The sequence below is a fragment of the Bacillus rossius genome, chromosome 13 (genome assembly GCF_032445375.1).
Source record: "Bacillus rossius redtenbacheri isolate Brsri chromosome 13, Brsri_v3, whole genome shotgun sequence".
Taxonomy (NCBI): domain Eukaryota; kingdom Metazoa; phylum Arthropoda; class Insecta; order Phasmatodea; family Bacillidae; genus Bacillus; species Bacillus rossius.
This window is the reverse complement of record NC_086340.1, coordinates 26,820,365-26,834,575: the sequence shown is the minus strand read 5'-3', so window position 1 is coordinate 26,834,575 and position 14,211 is coordinate 26,820,365. Positions and strand designations below refer to the sequence as shown.

General features: G+C 39.4%; 1 long non-coding RNA gene across 1 annotated transcript; it reads right to left on the bottom strand.

Annotated features, from left to right (window-relative positions):
• Positions 1–10,188: 10,188 nt before the first annotated feature.
• LOC134538039 (uncharacterized) lies at positions 10,189–12,672 on the bottom strand. The gene is made up of 3 exons (XR_010076080.1): positions 12,153–12,672; positions 11,942–12,033; positions 10,189–10,788 (listed from the first exon to the last, which is right to left on the bottom strand). It is a non-coding gene; the product is annotated as an uncharacterized LOC134538039 (long non-coding RNA).
• Between the last annotated feature and the right edge of the window lie 1,539 nt (positions 12,673–14,211).

Here is a 14,211-nt window from a genome sequence, read left to right as displayed (position 1 = left end):
AAAAAAAAAACACTTCGATATGCCAACTTTCATGGCGATCGGTCAAAACGGGAAGCCTTCTTTTCACAGACGAGCGAGCCAAACGCCCCAATCGTGCATCTTCGGTTTTTTTTTAAATCTACATTATAAATACTTTAAAACATTGTGGACGGTTGATTTGGTTAGGAAAGCTACATTAAAGATACTGTGAAATCGTGTAAACGGTTTCCTAGCCCTGGATAGCTACATATTAAAAAGGTTATTTGCTAAGCAACCATAAAACGATTTTACAGTATTTTTAATGTAGCAATACTTACCTAATATAACTAACCATCCACAATGTTTCAAAGTATTTATAATGTAGCTAACCTATTCTAATCGACAGCAAAATTTAATGCCACACCGGTTTATACAATGAGATAGAACGAGAAAAAAAAAAGCGAGCATGAACTTCGGGGAACTTCAGGCGTGGCTCTCTCGTCTATGAAATGAAGGCTTTCCGGTCAAAACGGTGTCGGAGTTTATCAGTCATACATACCAACATTATACATATATTTGTACGGTAGCGTGGGCGTGCGAGAGTGTGTGTTATCATCGTCACCCCGCGAGACGTGTAGCAGTTCACCTCCTTCGTGGAGGTCCCTCCTTCGCTGGCCCCGAGTGTAGGTGAGGGGTCACCGGGACTTGTGTAGGAGCTTTGAATATATATATATATATACTGTATAGAAGTCGCCAGCCCAGGTTAAAATTTCTAATACGGTTTTGAGGTAGTTGGTTAATTCACCGCCGCAATCGCCACCATCTCTAGGGCATCGACTTGTGGTGGTCCCTAGCGGACAAGTGTCAAACTCTTCAAACACCCCTTCCCCCTCCCGTTGAACGAACTTGAGCTGCAGTGAATGATGGGTGGGGGGTGCGGGGAATGACAGCGGGCGACAGTTCTGCGCTCTAACGTGTAAATAACAACTAAGACGACACAGGGCGTTACGGCAGCGCACTGCAGCGGTGAAGTTCCCAAGCTGCTCATCATACGTAGAGTAAATCCTATCCACTCGCGACTTCTATACAGTATATATATTCAAAGGTAGGAGCAACGGTTCAGAGCAGAGTCACCTGTGTTAGTAGCTAGAGCAAAAGAAGGGAAGTGATGGTAGCAGAGACGCACTCAAGTCAGGACTTTAATGGCAGAGTGCCAGATATAACGAGCTACAATGGGTTGCATACCCGATTAGTGATGATTCACTGAACTCTGATCGTGTACGCTGGGAAAGAGGAGGGGGGTGTTTCCGGTTCGAAGCTAGAGATTAGTGTCAAAGACAATAAATATAATGTGTTTAAGGAACCCAAGTAGGCATGAGAGTAGTGGCTGAGAAAAAAAAAACATTGTGAAAATGATGCCTGACTACGTTAATCACAGCCACTTACGTAATATATATATATATATATATATATATAGAGAGAGAGAGAGACACACACACACACACACACACACACACACACACATACTAGCTGCCCGACCCGACTTCGCACGGTTGTATTAATTGGGGGGGGGGGGGGGATGAGACCAAATCTCTTATTTACAGTTATATAAAATGAAATAAAAAGAAAATTAATTATTTTGACAAAAACTTAATACAATGCTTTGTAATGTACCGAAGAAAACACGAATAGCACCGATGGTTTCCCGACTCTCGAGCACGCAACGATGTCATGGAGACGAAGTACCCACTGTTTCCCGCGCTTAAACACCAATCAACATTGATAATCAGTTTATTATTAATTATAAATTATTAAGACCATTAATCGAAATAAAAACTATCCTATCTCTCAAGTTGGAAAAAAATTACACATAAATGCCAATTTTCATCGAAATCGGCTGACTTGGTGAAGAGTTCACTGGAAACAAACATCAGGACAGTGTATATATATATATATATATAAGTAACCCACAGCTTGTCGCCAACAGTAAAACGATCAGTTTGTCCTCGTTCGAACTTCGTTATCAAATCGTAATCAAATATCAGTATGTAGGCCTATATGTCACACCCGTGGCGTAGCCAGGACTCGGACCCAGAGCCCCTTGCACCGTAAGCCGGTGTGCATCCGACTGCGCTACAGAGGTCGGCAACAATTGAATAAATTCCAGCCATTTGAAACTGTTTCCCCGGCGCCAGCACTACACTGCAGGCAATGTTTCAATGTTTCGGAACAAAAAAAAACTGCTTCACCCTGTCACCACGCAATGATGCAAAGCTGGCCACCCAGTGGGCGTTACGGGTTCCACTGTCTGACCCTGTTTTTAGTTTCACTTTAATTATTTTTGTACCTTTTTAAAAAAAAAATTAAAGGGGGGAAAAAAAGCCTTTTTACAAAAGTACTAGGTCTAGAGATTTTTCGTTTAGGTTGGTAACACTGTAGCTTTAAATTCTGGCAGTTAGTTTTTAACTTGCGTTTTTAATTTTTAGAGTTTATTTTTGGTAACGCTTTTGTTTTGGCTACTTTAATTTCATTTTCTAACGTGTTTAGTTCTCTGAGGGCAACGATATTTTTTATTTACCGGCGTTTTAAAACTAGTTGCGTACTGCGCCGCTGTGAGGCGCGGCTGTCGCGACCGGTGTTGATCTCGGAGCGGTTCGCGCCGTGGCGTGGCATTGTTGTCGGACGGCGTGGCGGGATGCTGTGTCCCCCGGCGGTAACTTGGACGACGCAGCTGAAGAATCACTCGTGGCGCTTGGACCGTTTTGGAGGACTTAACCACTACCGTGCGTTTCGCGGCGGTCCCGCAGCTACGATGTCAACTCTTACGACCAGCAAGGTACAGAACTCGGCTCCCATTTTTTTTTTTCCTGTCCCAGCGGGCTCGTCCTGGGTGTGTTTGCTTATGACCCGCGTGACTTGTGAGTCACGGTATAAATCTGTGACGTTAAAAGGGCCAGCAAACACTGAATTAGTAACGTGTCCGTTAAATAAACCTCTGTGTCAGTGAATATACGTTTTAAAAAAAATGTTTCACTGATAATGAAATATATATACTTATTTTTTATATTTTAGGTAAATATGTAGTGTACGGATTAGCAACAAAAAAAATCGTACAAATCTGAAATAACTTTCATTATATGCTCTTTTACGTCCTCTTTTCTTAACCGCCTGCGGAGATAAGAAATTCCAATTACTTTTGGAGATATCGCCGTTCTTATTTTGCAATACAAGACCTATGTAATCATTCGACCGTCGCCATTTTATATTTTGCCGTGTGCGCGTGAATGCCTAAATAACAGAAATTTTCTATTAGGTAAGGTTAGTTACATTATAAATACTTCAAATTAAACGGAAATTAAAAATAATATCACTTTATTTTACTTGTTGTATAGTTTTAAGTATTTATAATGTAACTGACCTGTATTAACAAAACGGGACAAAGGTAGATTAGGTCAGGTCAGCTACATTATAAATACTTTGAAACTGAACGGACATTAAAAATAATAAAATGAATTTTAATGGTTGTTTAGTTTTAAAGTATTTATAATGTAGCTGACCTAACCTAACAAACCGGAACAAAGGATTAACAGTAGGAACGAACGTAATAATAATAAACGTAATAAAAACTCACCTAAGTTGGAGGCGGCCTATTGGTTCACAATATTGTTAACGTTAAATTTCATTGTTAATAGGTTTTGGCTCCTCTACAGTCCCAGCCACAACAAAAAGAAAATCGTGCCAATAAAATATCACATTATTTAATACTTATTATAGTTAAATTACATCGCTAACCTATTACTCGATTCACACCACCGACTGATACATACGTGGTGTATATCGTAGCACCGGTGAGATAAATACCTTCCGAAATGTGTGTTCTTCGTACGGTACATACTGTATCGTATGTACCGTCAGAATGAGTTTAACGAAAAATTTTGTGTTCGTAATCACGCAGCTTGTAATCACAACAACCTTCGGTGTTTACCGTGTCTTGTGTCGCAAAACGTGCGTTAATAATCAGTCCGCTGGCATCGGCTCCAAACCGCAGGTAGGCTACTAAATGCAGGAAAAATGTTCTGCGACAGTAACTTGCATTCGCGAGACTGCACTTTGCCATTTACGTGTCCGGTGGCTGCAGTAACGATCTCACGAATCTGGTTTCGCCACAGTCACCAATTCCCAGTCTGTGTACGCAAATAATGTTTGGTCCGTTTATCCGTTTAACAGTACGGCGTGGGCCCCCGTTTGATTGTCTTGCCAACTTTTGTGTAATAAATTGTCCGCGCATCGTTACGTGTGGTGTTGCGTAATTTCGTAAGGAGTCCTCGTAATTTTAAGTAAACTTTGTGTACGTGAAAGCAAGAGACGTACTGTATTTAATCTGCACACACACGTTCCCGCAGGGTGAAAAAGTAACATCGTGAGGGCTGTGAACTGTTTGCATGCGACGATTGCGCCTAAAGTACACTCACGTTATAAATCTTTCACCAAGTTTCAATGCTGGAGTTGAGAGTTACTTTTCAGTAATGTTTTTATGGCACTGCAGACCTATGCGGGTTTTTTGAGAACGTAAATTATAGGGGTCAATAATTTTAATCTTTTTTAAATATCTAGCCACGGACTCTATTTTGGACTTTATAATATATATACTATATATATATATATATATATATATATATATATATATATATTTTAGTTTTGTACATGGTTGTTTCTTTTGGTAAAGTAATTACAGTTTTCTGTTTAAGTTTTTTCTATAGTTTAGACATGAAACTTTAGTCAAAGGTTTAGCAAGTTAATTGGTATTAGAGCGTTGTGGGTGTTAGTCATATTAGCAATTTTTTGCGTCCCGTTTAGTATACGCGAATCTTATACGCAAATGTTTTCTACATAAACTTTTAAGGCGTGCGTTCAGTGGATGTAACAGTCAAGACCATGCTCTGTTGATAATTGCACGTATAGCTTTTCTATATTTGGCTAATAAATTATTTGTTTGAGAACGCTAGTAAATTTTTGCGCCCTTAGGCCGCTCATTCTTTTTTTTTGACAACTCTGCTTTAGCGATGTCTTGTTCACTACCAAGGGTGACCCGGTTGAATTTCGAAATAGTTTTTAATTTTTTGGTTACCCTGGGAGTAGGAAAAAAAATTAAAATTATATTGATAAGCAAATTCATTGAACTTTATTAGTAAAGGAATTTTTCCAAATCACGTTTACAGTTATAACCACTTAGTAACTTAGTCTTTAGTTTTTATTTTTTTAGTGATAGGGTTTTAAAAAGTGTACTCAAAGTAACTGACAATAATGTTTACGCTAAGAAAAGTTTTTTTTGGCATAATATTGGAATTGTAAGTTTTAAATAAATAAAATACTAATATTGCACATTTTTTCTGCCGTCTAATGGACTGGTGCGACGACAGATTTGTGGCAGAAAAGCAATAAAGCTGTTCTTTTTTTTTGTTTCTATCGCATCCGCCTCTACACACTTCGAAGCCAAAGTTTGAAAAATAAAACGCCAGCCTTGTTTACATGTAAACTAATAATCCATTCTCAACTATTTTCAAGTGGTGGAGTCATCAGCAAGTAAGAACTATTTAACTTAAAACACTATTTAAGTTGAAGTTATTTATGAATCTGTCTTCTCGTGAAGTGAATCCTGGCTGAGTATCGTGTTTGAAATGTTAGTCCGGAGCTGTGGATGAGGGGAAGGAAAGCTTTTTCGCGGTTATTAGTTCCATGGTCGTCGAGGTGTGGCCGAGTTCAACTTCATTCGGCACAGACGCCCGCCCGCTCCATAGACTATTACCTACGTGCAGCAAGCCCCGTTTTGACGGTTGAACAAACAATTAATCGCCATAGAGATTCAAAAGCTGTCAGTCCCTCCCAACTCCCCACTTCTCCCCCCCCCCACCCCCCCCCTCTCTTAAACCCCCCCAACTTCACGCGACGTCTCTCTGACGACAATTAGTGTCCGGGACAGCTGTCGGCGACTGACGGAGTTCCTTCGCAGCCGGCAGCTCCGGCGCGGAGCAGAGTCGCGCGAATTAGCGGCACGTCATCGGGGACGGGCCTGCGATATTCCGTCCGGGAATAATTTTCAAAACGGTTTTAAGCAACGGCTTACGCCCGACAAGAGCGAACAAAATTCCACGCTTGCGAAATTAAAAAAAAAATAATGCAGTAGTATGCCCATAAAAGAAGAATGATCCAGTTATTAAAATATAATAGTATCAGCTGTAAGCGTTGTAGAGTTTTGGTTCAAGGTCACGATAAAATAATAGCTCAACCAGTTTTTAGAAAAGAGCATGCGCGAGTTCTACCTTGTTGTTTTCTCGCTTGCAGAGCCTATCGAACGAATTGAATACGTTGTCGCTATGCATAACATGAAAGTCTAATTTTTCGATACTTAGAATACATTCCGATCAGTTCATGTAATATGTGTCTTCGGACAGGACACCAGGTAATGAAAAATGTCAGTCGTATAGACCAAACATTTCCGAACATTACACGCAGCAACACTTTCGTACTTTTTTATATGCTTTAAAAAGTGCTTTTGAATTTTTCGCCAAAATATGGAGCAATAAGTTAAAAATAAGCTTTTTTAAATTTGTTAGTTTTTAATTCTTCGCAAAGGAAGTAAATATTCGATTTGAAGATGAAAATCAATTTTTATTACGTGAGTATATTGTTGAATTCATCGAAGATAATTGAATGAGACAAATCACGCGCAATGTATTTTTTCCAAGAGGTTTTCCATTAAAACAGTTTTTTGTCATTTTTTTTTTATTATTTGCCAGATACCAGAAACAATTTTCATTTGCAGAATATTAAATGAGTTCAGTTTTTAATAAATATTTCGTGTGCATTAAATATAAGTGTTTGTTATATTTATCATTTTTTCAACGAGCGCCTTACAACTAACACAGAGTAACAAATTAGGAGTAGTCTTGATAATGTTTGTTTGATCAATACCTCCACAGCAAAACCCCTGGTTTATTCCTAATTTTTTAAACATAATTTATTTTGTGAGTGAGGAAATGCTCGTTTGTGCATCTAATGCAAATGTTTTGGTGGTTTTGATAAAAAGCTGAAGTTTAATAAATAAGTGAATCAGTCCGCGCCGAAAGGTCTTCAGTCAAAATTTTGGCAAATTTGAGTTTGGCCTAGAAAATAATTCTATATACATATATACATAACGGATTTTTTTTAGGGGGAGGAGGGAGTTTATCACTATGCCTTATATTTATAATGAAATTGGTGTACAAAACATATTTTTTCCACTTAAGATTTTTCTTCAGATTGAAAGATTTTTAACTGAGTTCTTTTTTCAGCTTGGGTGGCATTTATTATGTATTGATGTAACTACCTAGTAGCATTAACGTCCCTTCCTCCAAATATTAAAATAATAACTTCTACAGCTATTACGAAAGAAAAAAAATGCGACAAGCGTTTTCTTTGAAGTTTATGAAAATTACTTCACTTTAAAAGTTTAACGAGTATCCTTGGCGGTCACTAGAAGAAGGGAGGATAGGAGGGACATATTTTCCTCCGAAGTTATTAAAATAATTTTAAAATATCAGTGAAGACAGTATTTTATTGTGTGAGAAGTCACGTTGCTTACAGCTACTCCAGGAGGCTCATATGTAAGAGTGGCAGTGTCAATAGTAATGTAAGTATTTTTTAATAAACATGTTCAAATTTTAAATTAAAAAAAAATATTTTAAAACAACCCCCCCCCCCCCGGAAATATCTCTGTGCCCGACAGTGATGAATAAAGTAGATTATAAGTAAACCTGAACATTTCGTCATGAACTTTTGACAGTAGTTTCAGGCAATAACTGCTCAGGATTCAACTCGACAATATCCTGGCTCACGCCCGTTTCAACTGACACTATGCTAGAAGAATGTTCATATCTTGACGTCCCGACGGAGATGGAACATGTGGGAATAATTCAGAAGAGTTCAGAATTTCATATAAGCTGGCAGGCACTTTAGAGGAACATTTCGCGTGAATATCAAATTACAAACTCATCGAGGCAGAGTAGGGTGTTACGGCTCTTGCTACACCAAAAAAAAATTGTTAAATACATTTTAATGTCATTAGGACGTCGGAGGTCCATTTATCCGAACGTGTCTCTATAAAGGGCGAATCTAGACTCCACCGAAAAATCTAGTCTGCAGGTTTGTCACAACATACCTATTTGAAGTTTAAGCTGAACAACTCTATTATTACTAAAAAAAAAAAAAAGAGAAGGCATTTAAAATGGAACATGAAACACATGTCAATTGTTTAAGTGAATAAAACGTAAAAAAAACAGCATATTTAGTACCTTAAAATACGCCGTTTTTGAGAAAATGCTTTAACCAAATTTAGAACGATAAAACTATAACGCCTGACAGGTTTGCAACACGCACTACACCCTGTACGCGAGTGCTGCTAACAATCAGGGATCAATGTTTGTTAAGTAAGATATTTACATAAACAAAAAAAATTGTATTTTTACAAAAAATTTCAAGTTAGTATTCTGTGAAACGACAGTTATTTGGGTTGAGGGGCTCTTATTGGTTCACATTCCTCCCCTTAAACTGTTTTAATTTGAGCCTATAACTTAATCTGAAAAGTTATTTTGAAGTAAATATTTATTAATAATAAAAGCTTTTCCTAGCGGATTATTATTCTACTTTTATAAAAATAATTCCGCGCCACAAAACATTTATTGAAAAATAATAAGTTACTCCCTATTATCTGAATGAAATATATTTACGACATGAACAAGTTTCGGCGTGGTTGTGGAAAAATTTTTCAGTTGAACATTAACCTCTTGCTCATTGTTTCATATAAAAAAATTTCGCTATCATCTGCAATAAACTAGTTGTTCAGCTCCACGTCCCAGGCGTGTACCAGCCTGGGAAAGTAAACACGATCGTAACACGTATGTGCTCTCAGCTTTTTATGTTCGTGACGAACTTACAGCTGGTGTTTATCGGAAAAATTCAGACTAACCCTGCATAAGCATTGCATTTATTGTTTTGAAATTTGTTCAAAAAAATAAAATGTGAGCGAGTGTTTTATCTGACCTCCGTAACGAGCAAATTCATGTGTTCTCGTGTTGCAAATACACTTATAATACGAAACTCGGACTCGAAATTTAACTTAGTGTTCTTAAAAAATAATACCAATAACGATAAATATATATACGCAAATTGTGTTTTCAACTACATTTATGGACGCGAATCATACGTATTTTCCGCACCCGTCGCTAGAATTCGCTGCCAGGGCAGCTACATCGACTGTAGAATCATTCCATTTGCGGAGAAAAATTTTAAATTATATAAGATAACGGCTCCGATAAAACCGGAAAAAGTCTTGAAAAAAATACTGAACCCGGGCTTTGGACCTGATTTTCGACAAGGAATATTGTTAAATTACCGCCCATCTCGTTAAAATTCACTAAACCGTCAATATTTTCCTTTGGTCGAAAGACAGATAGAAGAAACTAATTAATAGTTTGAATCAATAATATATACATACACATAGCACAATAATTTTGGTAAAATGTGTATGAAAATAAACCTAAAGATAACACTTACGAATCTTAAATACTAGAAGATTTTTAAAGTTTTATTATTTCTAACAAACAAATTTTTTTTTATTAACTTCTGAGAATCTCTTCACCCAACAATCTCATTTCTCACTCTGAACTATCTTCGTCGCATTTTGTATCTCAGTCCTGAAAATAGCACTAAAACCTTCACTTTATTGTTAAAAATTTCGACTGTCGGAGCTTTGTGAAATAATCTTTTGGAAATCTAGTTCTGAATATGCAGCAGTACATGCAAACCCTCACCTATGTGTTAGCTTGTATTTTTTTTCGAGCCTATTCTGGCTTTGTGACCCTCCACCAGATCATGGTGACATATTTCTTCCCCTTCCCCCTCCTAGATAAAAAAAATCCGCCTTTAACTTTACAGAACTATGCCAAAGTGCGACCCCCTCTTCCTCCAAGGTCACCTAAGGGCGGGTACAGACTAGAACATTTTAGCGAACAGAACAGCGAACAGTGTTCGACACATTTTACGAACAGTGTTCAGATTTCGAAAGAACATTGTTTGCGAACATTGTTCGAGGTGTGTTCCCTGTGACCCATTCCGTACTTAGCAGTGGCACGATGAGTACACAGGCGCAAGTAGCAGCAGCTGTATATATTTACATTCACTATACGGTTAAAAAGCGAAGGAAATCTCGCCGTTGGTGGATTACAAAACTGTATGAAAGTAGGACAACATATAGTGGCTCGAACTTGTTGGCAGACTTAAGTTTTCAGTCAGTCAGTGGTCTTTACAAGAACTTTACAAGAATGCACCCATCAGATTTTGAGTGGTTGATCAATTTGATAGGAGCGAAAATTGGTAAGAGAGATACGTCGTTCAGAAAAGCAATTCCAATTACAGAAAGACTGGCATTGACATTACGTTTTTTAGCAACTGGTGATTCGTATACCAGCCTTCAGTATGTATTTAAAATTTCAAAACAGACTATCAGCACAGTTATTCCTGAAGTGTGTTCTGCTCTCATCGAAGGACTTGAGGATTACATTAAGGTAAGTATTGACTTATTCTGCGGTACTGTGTAATTGAAAGATTTATTAACGTAATTTTCTACATTTATTTATCATCGTTAAGCTGACTCGCGGTGGACGACAATATATGAAAGGCTTTGTCCAGACGTGCATCTTCGACTCGCTGCTTCTTCTTTTTCGGTACAGTTTCCTGTGCTGATTCTCCAACTGCACCACATTCTACGTCTCTCTCTTCGCTTTCTACTCGCATCTGAAAAATGTCATAATAAGTAACTATAAATAAATTATCGTTTGAGCCAAATAATGTTTCACTGGTTTTATAGCTACATCGTTTAAATTGTTATTACACCACACAACAGTAATTCTTGCATTTTGCAAAATTTCAAGTCAAATACGTGTGTATAATAATGTTTCTGCGTCCCCTTCATTGGACTAGTTGCCACTGAGTTAGGCAGAAACATAAACATGTAAATGAAATAAATGGGATAAATGTCAAAGGAGAATTATAACAACCGGTCGTTACATGTGGTTCTGAATATATCTGTTACAGATTCCTACTACTGAAGAAGAATGGGCGGCAGTAGCAAGAGAATTTGAAAGCAAGTGGCATTTCCCACATTGTGTAGGCGCGCTCGACGGTAAACACGTTGTATTACAGTCACCTATGAATAGTGGAAGCGAGTACATAAACTACAAAGGATTTTTCAGTATAGTACTTTTTGCTTTGGTAGATGCCAATTACAATTTCTTATTTGTAGATGTGGGATGCCAAGGCCGAATATCGGATGGTGGCGTATTTGCAAATTCTGAGCTGGGCAAAAGGATTGCATCGAACTCATTGCATCTTCCTCCCGCCGCCCCATTGAGGAACAGAAACACAGATATCCCATATTTTTTTATTGGGGATGAAGCATTTCCTTTGTCGGGCAACCTTATGAAGGTATATGCTGGTTATCATTGTAAAGGGACAAAGGAACGGATTTTTAACTACAGGTTGTGCAGTACTCGCAGGGTTGTGGAAAACGTGTTCGGCATTGCATCTTCAGTTTTTCGCGTGCTGAGGAAACCTCTTCTCTTAGAACCACAAAATGCTGAGCGAGTTGTAATGACTGTTGCCTTGCTTCACAATTTCTTGAGAAAAAGACCAGAATCTGCTACAGTTTACACACCCCCGGGAACATTTGATAATGAAGAAGCGGGAGACGTAATACACGGGCGTTGGAGGGATGATGGTACAGATATGGGTTCGTTGTTGCCAGTTACAAGGGTTCCCCGCAGATCAAAGAATGCGGTACTTGACGTAAGGGAAGAGTTGGCGGAGTATTTTACACGAGAAGGGAAAGTAACGTGGCAAGATGAATATGCTTAGTATGAACGTTTGGTACCAAGCAACTTGTACTTACCGTCGAAATTGTCTTTCTTGGTTTATTTTTGTCCAGCAAGAAACGTAGACTTTCGAAAGCGAACCAGGAACTTCTGTACATTTCGTCAGTTCCTGTAACAAATTACTGTTTGTAGAACAATTTGTGCGACTTAAAATTTTGTTTACGTAATCAAAATGTACTAATGTTTTAAAAGAATCCACTTTACAAAATAAAACTGAAATGAACCCACCTTTTCCAGTTCCAGCAGTGTCTTTCATTTTCTTCCTCTCCCTTCTTAATGCTGATAGCAAACTCTCCATTTTCTTCTTACATTCGTCCACATCTCTGTCCATTTCGGCCCCGATTTCTTCCCACGCGTCTTGTTTTCTAATTTTGTTGAAATGATTAACATTGTTGGGTCCCATATCACTGTTTGTTGTTTATACAAATCTATCAGTTTTATTTGATCTTCCTTGGACCACTCCATTCTCATATAACAAAAGAGTCACGCACCGCTACTAACTCCGTGAAGACAACACCGCTCCACGTCGACAACTGAATGTTCGCAGGAAGTGTTCGCAGCGACCTCCAGACTGTTATCCGAGCCACGGCGAACATCCTTTGATGTGACGGGCAAAAACCGACAAATATCGGATCGCAACCGAACAAACAACCGAACATTTTTTGTTACGGGGAAATGTTCGTTTTCCCGTCCACATTGGTTGCAAACATGTTCGCGAACAATGTTCTGTCCGTTGAAATGTTCTAGTCTGTACCCGCCCTAAGCTGCCGACACATCCCTTCCCCCCCCCCCCCCACACAACCGCGCCATTACCAATCCCAGCGTGCTTCAGGGGGCAGTCGGCGAGTCAACCTAGGATAAGGAAATACTTGTAGGCGGGGCCCTTAATGACAAGATAGTGAAATAACCAACTCGGCATGAGAGGCCGACGCTGAAGGCTCAGTCACACACGGAATGTTGATTTTTTCCCCGTTTTTTTCCAGCATTACCTATTTTTAAGGACTATTTATAAAATTTTAACTCGATATCTCGCTTGCACTTTTTCTGCCACAAATAATTTAACTTATATTCACTTCATGTAAAATCATGGGTGTAAAAGCTCGTGCAAGGGACGATAATTAAGAACACTTGCACGCATTTTTATACTAATGATATTACACCACATGGAAATCCGTTTAAAATATTTGTGTAAGGACAAAATATTCATTGAAGGTATCGAGTTAAAATTTTAGAAAATAGTTCTTGAATAAAATTAGTGGCGGAAAAAAACGAAAAAAAAAAAAATTAATAGGTCGTGTGAGACCGAGCCTTAAGGTGGCACCCGGAGGCGCTAAGGGCGAAACTGCCTCGCGCATCACACGCCTCTTCGCCTCTACGCGCCAGGCACATAACTGGCGTGCAGTCTTCACGTCGATAACGTGCCTCTTTGAGACTCTTGTAGCGGCGACCCTATCATTTCCCCCTGCACGTCCCTACACCACGTGCAGTACTGCGTGCCTGAAAGTATCCATGAAGACACCCGTATTAGCCTTTTATACTTTCCAAAAAAAAATTACACGTTGGATAAGAAACCATGGAACGAAACTTGTTTAAATGCGATCAGTAGAGACCTGTAAAATTCGCGGATTCATTTCGCGATAGGATAGAGTCCAAATACTTTTGACATTATTTTGCTTCAGTGATTGGGCCACAGTTTATCTGAAGGACTCTGGGCCAGTGAAAAAATCTTTAACAGAAGAATTAGCGAATCACGATCATTCCAGTCAACAGGTGTTACGAGTCGGTGACCAATCCGCAGATGTAATTTGCACGAGTGCATAGAGGATCATGGAGTCTATCCTTTATGGATTTGAAATCGCGAATTTTACAGGTCTCTAGCGATCAGAGATTTTTCGATAAACCTGGAGCGGTCTGCGAATGTCGCGTCAACACCTGCGGAACTCTGCGCGGAGTTAAGGTCAGACGCTGCTCGCTGCTGGGTTGTTGCGAGGTATCCGGGCTTACGGCAAGGGTTAGGTTGTTGATTGTGGAGGGGGTAGGGGGGTGTAGGGGTGAATCCGACGAAGGCAGCGGTCGTCCCGAAGGCGGGTTTGCTGTCCAGTGCCGCATCCGCTAATTAGCCCGCCGGCTGGCGGCGACTCCAGCAGAGGAGGTACGACGGGGCTAATGAAGTCCCACCTTCCCCCCCCCCCACTCCGCCCCTCTGGCACCGTCGGGAGCCGGGGATAAGTGTCTGCTGGTTCAAGGCTGAGTCTCACCCCCTCACCCCCTCCCCGGTGAACCCGAC